Source organism: Nelumbo nucifera, chromosome 4 (assembly GCF_055504915.1).
Source record: "Nelumbo nucifera cultivar China Antique chromosome 4, China Antique-T2T, whole genome shotgun sequence".
In the NCBI taxonomy this organism is placed as follows: domain Eukaryota; kingdom Viridiplantae; phylum Streptophyta; class Magnoliopsida; order Proteales; family Nelumbonaceae; genus Nelumbo; species Nelumbo nucifera.
The window spans coordinates 53506040-53518784 of NC_142652.1; the positions used below are offsets into that span (position 1 = coordinate 53506040).

Genomic DNA, 12745 nt, shown 5'->3' on the forward strand with positions numbered 1-12745 from the left:
CTTGGTAACCGTGCACAAGCTCCTACGTGAGCAGATTGTTTGCTTTTCAGTTCTGCCGCACCACCGGATAAATGCAATACTATCGCGGGGCCCACAATGCACGACGAATGCCGAAAGCCCGGTTCCTACATCGTTGCCATTCAGTAATGACGATCGTGCCACAAATGGTCCGAGTATCCGACGCATTGTTTCCAGTTGTCTCCCAGAAACAACAAATGGAATTTGCAAATACAAATCAAAATAAAATATTAATAAAATTGGGGTGCAACACGAGGACTTCCCAGGAGGTCACCCATCCTAGTACTACTCTCACCCAAGCACGCATAACTTCGGAGTTCTGATGGATCCGGTGCATTAGTGCTGGTATGATCGCACCCGTTTAATTCATGTTCGCTTAGATCTTTATGCACTATCTTGCTCCCCTCCATTAATTGTTTTAGACTTGAAAAAACTGTGTATGCAGCCTTCCTCCCTTGGTAACCGTCCACAAGCTCCTACGTGAGCAGTGTTTGCTTTTCAGATCAGCCGCACCCCCGGATAGATGCAATACTATCGCGGGGCTCACAATGCACGACGAATGCCAGAAGCCCGGTTCTTGCATCGTTGCCATTCCGTAATGACGATCGTGCCGCAAATGGTCCGAGTATCCGACGCGTTGTTTCCAGTTGTATCGCCGAAACAACAAATGGAATTTGCAAATACAAATCAAAATAAAATATTAATAAAATAGGGGTGCAACACGAGGACTTCCAAGGAGGTCACCCATTCTAGTACTACACTCGCCCAAGCCCACTTAACTTCGGAGTTCTAATGGGATCCGGTGCATTAGTGCAGGTATGATCGCACCCGTTTAATTCATGCTCGCTTAGATCTTTATGCACTATCTTGCTCCCCTCCATTAATTGTTTTAGATTTGAAAAAACTGTGTATGCAGCCTTCCTCCCTTGGTAACCGTGCACAAGCTCCTACGTGAGCGGATTGTTTGCTTTTCAGATCTGCCGCACCACCGGATAAATGCAATACTATCGCGGGGCCCACAATGCACGACGAATGCCGAAAGCCCGGTTCCTGCATCGTTGCCATTCAGTAATGACGATCGTGCCGCAAATGGTCCGAGTATCCAACGCATTGTTTCCAGTTGTCTCCCAGAAACAACAAATGGAATTTGCAAATACAAATCAAAATAAAATATTAATAAAATTGGGGTGCAACACGAGGACTTCCCAGGTGGTCACCCATGCTAGTACTACTCTCGCCCAAGCACGCTTAACTTCGAAGTTCTGATGGGATCCGGTGCACTAGTGCTTGTATGATCGCACCCGCTTAATTCATGCTCGCTTAGATCTTTATGCACTATCTTGCTCCCCTCCATTAATTGTTTTAGACTTGAAAAAACTGTGTATGCAGCCTTCCTCCCTTGGTAACCGTGCACAAGCTCCTACGTGAGCAGAGTGTTTGTTTTTCAGATCTGCCGCACCCCCGGATAGATGCAATACTATCGCGGGGCCCACAATGCACGACGAATGCCAAAAGCCCGGTTCTTGCATCGTTGCCATTCCGTAATGACGATCGTACCGCAAATGGTCCGAGTATCCGACGCGTTGTTTCCAGTTGTATCGCCGAAACAACAAATGGAATTTGCAAATACAAATCAAAATAAAATATTAATAAAATTGGGGTGCAACACGAGGACTTCCAAGGAGGTCACCCATTCTAGTACTACTCTCGCCCAAGCACACTTAACTTCGGAGTTCTGATGGGATCCAGTGCATTAGTGCAGGTATGATCGCACCCGTTTAATTCATGCTCGCTTAGATCTTTATGCACTATCTTGCTCCCCTCCATTAATTGTTTTAGACTTGAAAAAACTGTGTATGCAGCCTTCCTCCCTTGGTAACCGTGCACAAGCTCCTACGTGAGCAGAGTGTTTGCTTTTCAGATCTGCCGCACCCCCGGATCGATGCAATACTATCGCGGGGCCCACAATGCACGACGAATGCCAAAAGCCCGGTTCTTGCATCGTTGCCATTCCGTAATTACGATCGTGCCGCAAATGGTCCGAGTATCCGACGCGTTGTTTCCAGTTGTATCGCCGAAACAACAAATGGAATTTGCAAATACAAATCAAAATAAAATATTAATAAAATTGGGGTGCAACATGAGGACTTCCAAGGAGGTCACCCATTCTAGTACTACTCTCGCCCAAGCACACTTAACTTCGGAGTTCTGATGGGATCCGGTGCATTAGTGCAGGTATGATCGCACCCGTTTAATTCATGCTCGTTTAGATCTTTATGCACTATCTTGCTCCCCTCCATTAATTGTTTTAGATTTGAAAAAACTGTGTATGCAGCCTTCCTCCCTTGGTAACCGTGCACAAGCTCCTACGTGAGCGGATTGTTTGCTTTTCAGATTTGCCGCACCACCGGATAAATTCAATACTATCGCGGGGCCCACAATGCACGACGAAGGCCGAAAGCCCGGTTCCTGCATCGTTGCCATTCAGTAATGACGATCGTGCCGCAAATGGTCCGAGTATCCGGCGCGTTGTTTGCGTTTGTCTCGCCGAAACGACAAATGGAATTTGCAAATACGATATCGAAATAAAATATTAATAAAATTGGGGTGCAACACGAGGACTTCCCAGGAGGTCACCCTTTCTAGTACTACTCTCGCCCAAGCACACTTAACTTCGGAGTTCTGATGGGATCCGGTGCATTAGTGCTGGTATGATCGCACCCGTTTAATTCATGCTCGCTTAGATCTTTATGCACTATCTTGCTCCCCTCCATTAATTGTTTTAGATTTGAAAAAACTGTGTTTGCAGCCTTCCTCCCTTGGTAACCGTGCACAAGCTCCTACGTGAGCGGTTGTTTGCTTTTCAGATCTGCCGCACCACCGGATAAATGCAATACTATCGCGGGGCCCACAATGCACGACGAATGCCGAAAGCCCGGTTCCTGCATCGTTGCCATTCAGTAAGGACGATCGTGTCGCAAATGGTCCGAGTATCCGACGCATTGTTTCCAGTTGTCTCCCAGAAACAACAAATGGAATTTGCAAATACAAATCAAAATAAAATATTAATAAAATTGGGGTGCAACACGAGGACTTCCCAGGAGGTCACCCAACCTAGTACTACTCTCGACCAATCACGCTTAACTTCGGAGTTATAATGGGATCCGGTGCATTAGTGCTGGTATGATCGCACCCGTTTAATTCATGCTCGCTTAGATCTTTATGCACTATCTTGCACCCCTCCATTAATTGTTTTAGATTTGAAAAAACTGTGTATGCAGCCTTCCTCCCTTGGTAACCGTGCACAAGCTCCTACGTGAGCGGATTGTTTGCTTTTCAGATCTGCCGCACCACCGGATAAATGCAATACTATCGCGGGGCCCACAATGCACGACGAATGCCGAAACCCCGGTTCCTGCATCGTTGCCATTCAGTAATGACGATCGTGCCGCAAATGGTCCGAGTATCCGACGCATTGTTTCCAGTTGTCTCCCAGAAACAACAAATGGAATTTGCAAATACAAATCAAAATAAAATATTAATAAAATTGGGGTGCAACACGAGGACTTCCCAGGAGGTCACCCAACCTAGTACTACTCTCGACCAATCACGCTTAACTTCGGAGTTCTGATGGGATCCGGTGCATTAGTGCTGGTATGATCGCACCCGTTTAATTCATGCTCGCTTAGATCTTTATGCACTATCTTGCTCCCCTCCATTAATTGTTTTAGATTTGAAAAAACTGTGTATGCAGCCTTCCTCCCTTGGTAACCGTGCACAAGCTCCTACGTGAGCAGAGTGTTTGTTTTTCAGATCTGCCGCACCCCCGGATAGATGCAATACTATCGCGGGGCCCACAATGCACGACGAATGCCAAAAGCCCGGTTCTTGCATCGTTGCCATTCCGTAATGACGATCGTACCGCAAATGGTCCGAGTATCCGACGCGTTGTTTCCAGTTGTATCGCCGAAACAACAAATGGAATTTGCAAATACAAATCAAAATAAAATATTAATAAAATTGGGGTGCAACATGAGGACTTCCAAGGAGGTCACCCATTCTAGTACTACTCTCGCCCAAGCACACTTAACTTCGGAGTTCTGATGGGATCCAGTGCATTAGTGCAGGTATGATCGCACCCGTTTAATTCATGCTCGCTTAGATCTTTATGCACTATCTTGCTCCCCTCCATTAATTGTTTTAGATTTGAAAAAACTGTGTATGCAGCCTTCCTCCCTTGGTAACCGTGCACAAGCTCCTACGTGAGCGGATTGTTTGCTTTTCAGATTTGCCGCACCACCGGATAAATTCAATACTATCGCGGGGCCCACAATGCACGACGAAGGCCGAAAGCCCGGTTCCTGCATCGTTGCCATTCAGTAATGACGATCGTGCCGCAAATGGTCCGAGTATCCGGCGCGTTGTTTGCGTTTGTCTCGCCGAAACGACAAATGGAATTTGCAAATACGATATCGAAATAAAATATTAATAAAATTGGGGTGCAACACGAGGACTTCCCAGGAGGTCACCCTTTCTAGTACTACTCTCGCCCAAGCACACTTAACTTCGGAGTTCTGATGGGATCCGGTGCATTAGTGCTGGTATGATCGCACCCGTTTAATTCATGCTCGCTTAGATCTTTATGCACTATCTTGCTCCCCTCCATTAATTGTTTTAGATTTGAAAAAACTGTGTTTGCAGCCTTCCTCCCTTGGTAACCGTGCACAAGCTCCTACGTGAGCGGTTGTTTGCTTTTCAGATCTGCCGCACCACCGGATAAATGCAATACTATCGCGGGACCCACAATGCACGACGAATGCCGAAAGCCCGGTTCCTGCATCGTTGCCATTCAGTAAGGACGATCGTGTCGCAAATGGTCCGAGTATCCGACGCATTGTTTCCAGTTGTCTCCCAGAAACAACAAATGGAATTTGCAAATACAAATCAAAATAAAATATTAATAAAATTGGGGTGCAACACGAGGACTTCCCAGGAGGTCACCCAACCTAGTACTACTCTCGACCAATCACGCTTAACTTCGGAGTTATAATGGGATCCGGTGCATTAGTGCTGGTATGATCGCACCCGTTTAATTCATGCTCGCTTAGATCTTTATGCACTATCTTGCTCCCCTCCATTAATTGTTTTAGATTTGAAAAAACTGTGTATGCAGCCTTCCTCCCTTGGTAACCGTGCACAAGCTCCTACGTGAGCGGATTGTTTGCTTTTCAGATCTGCCGCACCACCGGATAAATGCAATACTATCGCGGGGCCCACAATGCACGACGAATGCCGAAACCCCGGTTCCTGCATCGTTGCCATTCAGTAATGACGATCGTGCCGCAAATGGTCCGAGTATCCGACGCATTGTTTCCAGTTGTCTCCCAGAAACAACAAATGGAATTTGCAAATACAAATCAAAATAAAATATTAATAAAATTGGGGTGCAACACGAGGACTTCCCAGGAGGTCACCCAACCTAGTACTACTCTCGACCAATCACGCTTAACTTCGGAGTTATAATGGGATCCGGTGCATTAGTGCTGGTATGATCGCACCCGTTTAATTCATGCTCGCTTAGATCTTTATGCACTATCTTGCTCCCCTCCATTAATTGTTTTAGATTTGAAAAAACTGTGTATGCAGCCTTCCTCCCTTGGTAACCGTGCACAAGCTCCTACGTGAGCAGAGTGTTTGTTTTTCAGATCTGCCGCACCCCCGGATAGATGCAATACTATCGCGGGGCCCACAATGCACGACGAATGCCGAAACCCCGGTTCCTGCATCGTTGCCATTCAGTAATGACGATCGTGCCGCAAATGGTCCGAGTATCCGACGCGTTGTTTCCAGTTGTATCGCCGAAACAACAAATGGAATTTGCAAATACAAATCAAAATAAAATATTAATAAAATTGGGGTGCAACACGAGGACTTCCCAGGAGGTCACCCATTCTAGTACTACTCTCGCCCAAGCACGCTTAACTTCGGAGTTCTAATGGCATCCGGTGCATTAGTGCTGATATGATCGCACCCGTTTAATTCATGCTCTCTTAGATCTTTATGCACTATCTTGCTCCCCTCCATTAACTGTTTTAGACTTGAAAAAACTGTGTATGCAGCCTTCCTCCCTTGGTAACCGTGCACAAGCTCCTACGTGAGCAGAGTGTTTGCTTTTCATATCTGCCGCACCCCCGGATAGATGCAATACTATCACGGGGCCCACAATGCACGACGAATGCCAAAAGCCCGGTTCTTGCATCGTTGCCATTCCGTAATGACGATCGTGCCGCAAATGGTCCGAGTATCCGACGCGTTGTTTCCAGTTGTATCGCCGAAACAACAAATGGAGTTTGCAAATACAAATAAAAAAAAAATATTAATAAAATTGGGGTGCAACACGAGGACTTCCAAGGAGGTCACCCATTCTTGTACTACTCTCGCCCAAGCACACTTAACTTCGGAGTTCTGATGGGATCCGGTGCATTAGTGCAGGTATGATCGCACCCGTTTAATTCATGCTCGCTTAGATCTTTATGCACTATCTTGCTCCCCTCCATTAATTGTTTTAGATTTGAAAAAACTGTGTATGCAGCCTTCCTCCCTTGGTAACCGTGCACAAGCTCCTACGTGAGCGGATTGTTTGCTTTTCAGATTTGCCGCACCACCGGATAAATTCAATACTATCGCGGGGCCCACAATGCACGACGAAGGCCGAAAGCCCGGTTCCTGCATCGTTGCCATTCAGTAATGACGATCGTGCCGCAAATGGTCCGAGTATCCGGCGCGTTGTTTGCGTTTGTCTCGCCGAAACGACAAATGGAATTTGCAAATACGATATCGAAATAAAATATTAATAAAATTGGGGTGCAACACGAGGACTTCCCAGGAGGTCACCCTTTCTAGTACTACTCTCGCCCAAGCACACTTAACTTCGGAGTTCTGATGGGATCCGGTGCATTAGTGCTGGTATGATCGCACCCGTTTAATTCATGCTCGCTTAGATCTTTATGCACTATCTTGCTCCCCTCCATTAATTGTTTTAGATTTGAAAAAACTGTGTTTGCAGCCTTCCTCCCTTGGTAACCGTGCACAAGCTCCTACGTGAGCGGTTGTTTGCTTTTCAGATCTGCCGCACCACCGGATAAATGCAATACTATCGCGGGGCCCACAATGCACGACGAATGCCGAAAGCCCGGTTCCTGCATCGTTGCCATTCAGTAAGGACGATCGTGTCGCAAATGGTCCGAGTATCCGACGCATTGTTTCCAGTTGTCTCCCAGAAACAACAAATGGAATTTGCAAATACAAATCAAAATAAAATATTAATAAAATTGGGGTGCAACACGAGGACTTCCCAGGAGGTCACCCAACCTAGTACTACTCTCGACCAATCACGCTTAACTTCGGAGTTATAATGGGATCCGGTGCATTAGTGCTGGTATGATCGCACCCGTTTAATTCATGCTCGCTTAGATCTTTATGCACTATCTTGCTCCCCTCCATTAATTGTTTTAGATTTGAAAAAACTGTGTATGCAGCCTTCCTCCCTTGGTAACCGTGCACAAGCTCCTACGTGAGCGGATTGTTTGCTTTTCAGATCTGCCGCACCACCGGATAAATGCAATACTATCGCGGGGCCCACAATGCACGACGAATGCCGAAACCCCGGTTCCTGCATCGTTGCCATTCAGTAATGACGATCGTGCCGCAAATGGTCCGAGTATCCGACGCATTGTTTCCAGTTGTCTCCCAGAAACAACAAATGGAATTTGCAAATACAAATCAAAATAAAATATTAATAAAATTGGGGTGCAACACGAGGACTTCCCAGGAGGTCACCCATTCTAGTACTACTCTCGCCCAAGCACGCTTAACTTCGGAGTTCTAATGGCATCCGGTGCATTAGTGCTGATATGATCGCACCCGTTTAATTCATGCTCTCTTAGATCTTTATGCACTATCTTGCTCCCCTCCATTAACTGTTTTAGACTTGAAAAAACTGTGTATGCAGCCTTCCTCCCTTGGTAACCGTGCACAAGCTCCTACGTGAGCAGAGTGTTTGCTTTTCATATCTGCCGCACCCCCGGATAGATGCAATACTATCACGGGGCCCACAATGCACGACGAATGCCAAAAGCCCGGTTCTTGCATCGTTGCCATTCCGTAATGACGATCGTGCCGCAAATGGTCCGAGTATCCGACGCGTTGTTTCCAGTTGTATCGCCGAAACAACAAATGGAGTTTGCAAATACAAATAAAAAAAAAATATTAATAAAATTGGGGTGCAACACGAGGACTTCCAAGGAGGTCACCCATTCTTGTACTACTCTCGCCCAAGCACACTTAACTTCGGAGTTCTGATGGGGTCCGGTGCATTAGTGCAGGTATGATCGCACCCGTTTAATTCATGCTCGCTTAGATCTTTATGCACTATCTTGCTCCCCTCCATTAATTGTTTTAGATTTGAAAAAACTGTGTATGCAGCCTTCCTCCCTTGGAAACCGTGCACAAGCTCCTACGTGAGCGGATTGTTTGCTTTTCAGATCTGCCGCACCACCGGATAAATGCAATACTATCGCAGGGCCCACAATGCACGACGAATGCCGAAAGCCCGGTTCCTGCATCGTTGCCATTCAGTAATGACGTCGTGCCGCAAATGGTCCGAGTATCCGAGACATTGTTTCCAGTTGTCTCCCAGAAACAACAAATGGAATTTGCAAAAACAAATCAAAATAAAATATTAATAAAATTGGGGTGCAACACGAGGACTTCTCAGGAGGTCACCCATCCTACTACTACTCTCGCCCAAGCACGCTTAACTTAGGAGTTTTGATGGGATCCGGTGCATTAGTGCTGGTATGATCGCACCCGTTTAATTCATGCTCTCTTAGATCTTTATGCACTATCTTGCTCCCCTCCATTAACTGTTTTAGACTTGAAAAAACTGTGTATGCAGCCTTCCTCCCTTGGTAACCGTGCACAAGCTCCTACGTGAGCAGAGTGTTTGCTTTTCATATCTGCCGCACCCCCGGATAGATGCAATACTTTCGCGGGGCCCACAATGCACGACGAATGCCAAAAGCCCGGTTCTTGCATCGTTGCCATTCCGTAATGACGATCGTGCCGCAAATGGTCCGAGTATCCGACGCGTTGTTTCCAGTTGTATCGCCGAAACAACAAATGGAATTTGCAAATACAAATCAAAATAAAATATTAATAAAATAGGGGTGCAACACGAGGACTTCCAAGGAGGTCACCCATTCTAGTACTACACTCGCCCAAGCCCACTTAACTTCGGAGTTCTAATGGGATCCGGTGCATTAGTGCAGGTATGATCGCACCCGTTTAATTCATGCTCGCTTAGATCTTTATGCACTATCTTGCTCCCCTCCATTAATTGTTTTAGATTTGAAAAAACTGTGTATGCAGCCTTCCTCCCTTGGTAACCGTGCACAAGCTCCTACGTGAGCGGATTGTTTGCTTTTCAGATCTGCCGCACCACCGGATAAATGCAATACTATCGCGGGGCCCACAATGCACGACGAATGCCGAAAGCCCGGTTCCTGCATCGTTGCCATTCAGTAATGACGATCGTGCCGCAAATGGTCCGAGTATCCAACGCATTGTTTCCAGTTGTCTCCCAGAAACAACAAATGGAATTTGCAAATACAAATCAAAATAAAATATTAATAAAATTGGGGTGCAACACGAGGACTTCCCAGGTGGTCACCCATGCTAGTACTACTCTCGCCCAAGCACGCTTAACTTCGAAGTTCTGATGGGATCCGGTGCACTAGTGCTTGTATGATCGCACCCGCTTAATTCATGCTCGCTTAGATCTTTATGCACTATCTTGCTCCCCTCCATTAATTGTTTTAGACTTGAAAAAACTGTGTATGCAGCCTTCCTCCCTTGGTAACCGTGCACAAGCTCCTACGTGAGCAGAGTGTTTGTTTTTCAGATCTGCCGCACCCCCGGATAGATGCAATACTATCGCGGGGCCCACAATGCACGACGAATGCCAAAAGCCCGGTTCTTGCATCGTTGCCATTCCGTAATGACGATCGTACCGCAAATGGTCCGAGTATCCGACGCGTTGTTTCCAGTTGTATCGCCGAAACAACAAATGGAATTTGCAAATACAAATCAAAATAAAATATTAATAAAATTGGGGTGCAACACGAGGACTTCCAAGGAGGTCACCCATTCTAGTACTACTCTCGCCCAAGCACACTTAACTTCGGAGTTCTGATGGGATCCAGTGCATTAGTGCAGGTATGATCGCACCCGTTTAATTCATGCTCGCTTAGATCTTTATGCACTATCTTGCTCCCCTCCATTAATTGTTTTAGACTTGAAAAAACTGTGTATGCAGCCTTCCTCCCTTGGTAACCGTGCACAAGCTCCTACGTGAGCAGAGTGTTTGCTTTTCAGATCTGCCGCACCCCCGGATCGATGCAATACTATCGCGGGGCCCACAATGCACGACGAATGCCAAAAGCCCGGTTCTTGCATCGTTGCCATTCCGTAATTACGATCGTGCCGCAAATGGTCCGAGTATCCGACGCGTTGTTTCCAGTTGTATCGCCGAAACAACAAATGGAATTTGCAAATACAAATCAAAATAAAATATTAATAAAATTGGGGTGCAACATGAGGACTTCCAAGGAGGTCACCCATTCTAGTACTACTCTCGCCCAAGCACACTTAACTTCGGAGTTCTGATGGGATCCGGTGCATTAGTGCAGGTATGATCGCACCCGTTTAATTCATGCTCGTTTAGATCTTTATGCACTATCTTGCTCCCCTCCATTAATTGTTTTAGATTTGAAAAAACTGTGTATGCAGCCTTCCTCCCTTGGTAACCGTGCACAAGCTCCTACGTGAGCGGATTGTTTGCTTTTCAGATTTGCCGCACCACCGGATAAATTCAATACTATCGCGGGGCCCACAATGCACGACGAAGGCCGAAAGCCCGGTTCCTGCATCGTTGCCATTCAGTAATGACGATCGTGCCGCAAATGGTCCGAGTATCCGGCGCGTTGTTTGCGTTTGTCTCGCCGAAACGACAAATGGAATTTGCAAATACGATATCGAAATAAAATATTAATAAAATTGGGGTGCAACACGAGGACTTCCCAGGAGGTCACCCTTTCTAGTACTACTCTCGCCCAAGCACACTTAACTTCGGAGTTCTGATGGGATCCGGTGCATTAGTGCTGGTATGATCGCACCCGTTTAATTCATGCTCGCTTAGATCTTTATGCACTATCTTGCTCCCCTCCATTAATTGTTTTAGATTTGAAAAAACTGTGTTTGCAGCCTTCCTCCCTTGGTAACCGTGCACAAGCTCCTACGTGAGCGGTTGTTTGCTTTTCAGATCTGCCGCACCACCGGATAAATGCAATACTATCGCGGGGCCCACAATGCACGACGAATGCCGAAAGCCCGGTTCCTGCATCGTTGCCATTCAGTAAGGACGATCGTGTCGCAAATGGTCCGAGTATCCGACGCATTGTTTCCAGTTGTCTCCCAGAAACAACAAATGGAATTTGCAAATACAAATCAAAATAAAATATTAATAAAATTGGGGTGCAACACGAGGACTTCCCAGGAGGTCACCCAACCTAGTACTACTCTCGACCAATCACGCTTAACTTCGGAGTTATAATGGGATCCGGTGCATTAGTGCTGGTATGATCGCACCCGTTTAATTCATGCTCGCTTAGATCTTTATGCACTATCTTGCACCCCTCCATTAATTGTTTTAGATTTGAAAAAACTGTGTATGCAGCCTTCCTCCCTTGGTAACCGTGCACAAGCTCCTACGTGAGCGGATTGTTTGCTTTTCAGATCTGCCGCACCACCGGATAAATGCAATACTATCGCGGGGCCCACAATGCACGACGAATGCCGAAACCCCGGTTCCTGCATCGTTGCCATTCAGTAATGACGATCGTGCCGCAAATGGTCCGAGTATCCGACGCATTGTTTCCAGTTGTCTCCCAGAAACAACAAATGGAATTTGCAAATACAAATCAAAATAAAATATTAATAAAATTGGGGTGCAACACGAGGACTTCCCAGGAGGTCACCCAACCTAGTACTACTCTCGACCAATCACGCTTAACTTCGGAGTTCTGATGGGATCCGGTGCATTAGTGCTGGTATGATCGCACCCGTTTAATTCATGCTCGCTTAGATCTTTATGCACTATCTTGCTCCCCTCCATTAATTGTTTTAGATTTGAAAAAACTGTGTATGCAGCCTTCCTCCCTTGGTAACCGTGCACAAGCTCCTACGTGAGCAGAGTGTTTGTTTTTCAGATCTGCCGCACCCCCGGATAGATGCAATACTATCGCGGGGCCCACAATGCACGACGAATGCCAAAAGCCCGGTTCTTGCATCGTTGCCATTCCGTAATGACGATCGTACCGCAAATGGTCCGAGTATCCGACGCGTTGTTTCCAGTTGTATCGCCGAAACAACAAATGGAATTTGCAAATACAAATCAAAATAAAATATTAATAAAATTGGGGTGCAACATGAGGACTTCCAAGGAGGTCACCCATTCTAGTACTACTCTCGCCCAAGCACACTTAACTTCGGAGTTCTGATGGGATCCAGTGCATTAGTGCAGGTATGATCGCACCCGTTTAATTCATGCTCGCTTAGATCTTTATGCACTATCTTGCTCCCCTCCATTAATTGTTTTAGATTTGAAAAA

At 46.3% G+C, this 12745-nt stretch overlaps 18 non-coding genes and 9 pseudogenes across 18 annotated transcripts; all 27 read right to left on the reverse strand.

Moving 5' to 3' along the window:
• Positions 1–259: 259 nt before the first annotated feature.
• LOC148799443 (5S ribosomal RNA) lies at positions 260–377 on the reverse strand (annotated as a pseudogene).
• Positions 378–729: 352 nt separating this feature from the next.
• On the reverse strand, positions 730–848 carry LOC148799444 (5S ribosomal RNA). The gene has a single exon (XR_016070569.1). It is a non-coding gene; the product is annotated as a 5S ribosomal RNA (ribosomal RNA).
• Positions 849–1202: 354 nt separating this feature from the next.
• LOC148799445 (5S ribosomal RNA) lies at positions 1203–1321 on the reverse strand. Its single transcript, XR_016070503.1, has one exon. It is a non-coding gene; the product is annotated as a 5S ribosomal RNA (ribosomal RNA).
• Positions 1322–1675: 354 nt separating this feature from the next.
• Positions 1676–1794, reverse strand: LOC148799446 (5S ribosomal RNA). The gene has a single exon (XR_016069098.1). It is a non-coding gene; the product is annotated as a 5S ribosomal RNA (ribosomal RNA).
• A 354-nt stretch (positions 1795–2148) lies between these two features.
• Positions 2149–2267, reverse strand: LOC148799447 (5S ribosomal RNA). The gene has a single exon (XR_016070069.1). It is a non-coding gene; the product is annotated as a 5S ribosomal RNA (ribosomal RNA).
• Positions 2268–2622: 355 nt separating this feature from the next.
• LOC148799448 (5S ribosomal RNA) lies at positions 2623–2741 on the reverse strand. Its single transcript, XR_016073071.1, has one exon. It is a non-coding gene; the product is annotated as a 5S ribosomal RNA (ribosomal RNA).
• Positions 2742–3094: 353 nt separating this feature from the next.
• On the reverse strand, positions 3095–3213 carry LOC148799449 (5S ribosomal RNA; annotated as a pseudogene).
• A 354-nt stretch (positions 3214–3567) lies between these two features.
• On the reverse strand, positions 3568–3686 carry LOC148799450 (5S ribosomal RNA). Its single transcript, XR_016075456.1, has one exon. It is a non-coding gene; the product is annotated as a 5S ribosomal RNA (ribosomal RNA).
• Positions 3687–4040: 354 nt separating this feature from the next.
• On the reverse strand, positions 4041–4159 carry LOC148799451 (5S ribosomal RNA; annotated as a pseudogene).
• A 355-nt stretch (positions 4160–4514) lies between these two features.
• Positions 4515–4633, reverse strand: LOC148799452 (5S ribosomal RNA). The gene has a single exon (XR_016073072.1). It is a non-coding gene; the product is annotated as a 5S ribosomal RNA (ribosomal RNA).
• Positions 4634–4986: 353 nt separating this feature from the next.
• On the reverse strand, positions 4987–5105 carry LOC148799453 (5S ribosomal RNA; annotated as a pseudogene).
• Positions 5106–5459: 354 nt separating this feature from the next.
• Positions 5460–5578, reverse strand: LOC148799454 (5S ribosomal RNA; annotated as a pseudogene).
• Positions 5579–5932: 354 nt separating this feature from the next.
• Positions 5933–6051, reverse strand: LOC148799455 (5S ribosomal RNA). Its single transcript, XR_016069966.1, has one exon. It is a non-coding gene; the product is annotated as a 5S ribosomal RNA (ribosomal RNA).
• A 354-nt stretch (positions 6052–6405) lies between these two features.
• On the reverse strand, positions 6406–6524 carry LOC148799456 (5S ribosomal RNA). Its single transcript, XR_016069460.1, has one exon. It is a non-coding gene; the product is annotated as a 5S ribosomal RNA (ribosomal RNA).
• Positions 6525–6879: 355 nt separating this feature from the next.
• LOC148799457 (5S ribosomal RNA) lies at positions 6880–6998 on the reverse strand. The gene has a single exon (XR_016073073.1). It is a non-coding gene; the product is annotated as a 5S ribosomal RNA (ribosomal RNA).
• Positions 6999–7351: 353 nt separating this feature from the next.
• LOC148799458 (5S ribosomal RNA) lies at positions 7352–7470 on the reverse strand (annotated as a pseudogene).
• A 354-nt stretch (positions 7471–7824) lies between these two features.
• Positions 7825–7943, reverse strand: LOC148799459 (5S ribosomal RNA). Its single transcript, XR_016069967.1, has one exon. It is a non-coding gene; the product is annotated as a 5S ribosomal RNA (ribosomal RNA).
• Positions 7944–8297: 354 nt separating this feature from the next.
• On the reverse strand, positions 8298–8416 carry LOC148799460 (5S ribosomal RNA; annotated as a pseudogene).
• A 353-nt stretch (positions 8417–8769) lies between these two features.
• Positions 8770–8888, reverse strand: LOC148799461 (5S ribosomal RNA). Its single transcript, XR_016070581.1, has one exon. It is a non-coding gene; the product is annotated as a 5S ribosomal RNA (ribosomal RNA).
• Positions 8889–9242: 354 nt separating this feature from the next.
• Positions 9243–9361, reverse strand: LOC148799462 (5S ribosomal RNA). Its single transcript, XR_016070570.1, has one exon. It is a non-coding gene; the product is annotated as a 5S ribosomal RNA (ribosomal RNA).
• Positions 9362–9715: 354 nt separating this feature from the next.
• Positions 9716–9834, reverse strand: LOC148799463 (5S ribosomal RNA). The gene has a single exon (XR_016070504.1). It is a non-coding gene; the product is annotated as a 5S ribosomal RNA (ribosomal RNA).
• Positions 9835–10188: 354 nt separating this feature from the next.
• Positions 10189–10307, reverse strand: LOC148799464 (5S ribosomal RNA). Its single transcript, XR_016069099.1, has one exon. It is a non-coding gene; the product is annotated as a 5S ribosomal RNA (ribosomal RNA).
• Positions 10308–10661: 354 nt separating this feature from the next.
• On the reverse strand, positions 10662–10780 carry LOC148799465 (5S ribosomal RNA). Its single transcript, XR_016070070.1, has one exon. It is a non-coding gene; the product is annotated as a 5S ribosomal RNA (ribosomal RNA).
• Positions 10781–11135: 355 nt separating this feature from the next.
• Positions 11136–11254, reverse strand: LOC148799466 (5S ribosomal RNA). Its single transcript, XR_016073074.1, has one exon. It is a non-coding gene; the product is annotated as a 5S ribosomal RNA (ribosomal RNA).
• A 353-nt stretch (positions 11255–11607) lies between these two features.
• LOC148799467 (5S ribosomal RNA) lies at positions 11608–11726 on the reverse strand (annotated as a pseudogene).
• Positions 11727–12080: 354 nt separating this feature from the next.
• On the reverse strand, positions 12081–12199 carry LOC148799468 (5S ribosomal RNA). Its single transcript, XR_016075457.1, has one exon. It is a non-coding gene; the product is annotated as a 5S ribosomal RNA (ribosomal RNA).
• A 354-nt stretch (positions 12200–12553) lies between these two features.
• On the reverse strand, positions 12554–12672 carry LOC148799469 (5S ribosomal RNA; annotated as a pseudogene).
• Positions 12673–12745: the final 73 nt, after the last annotated feature.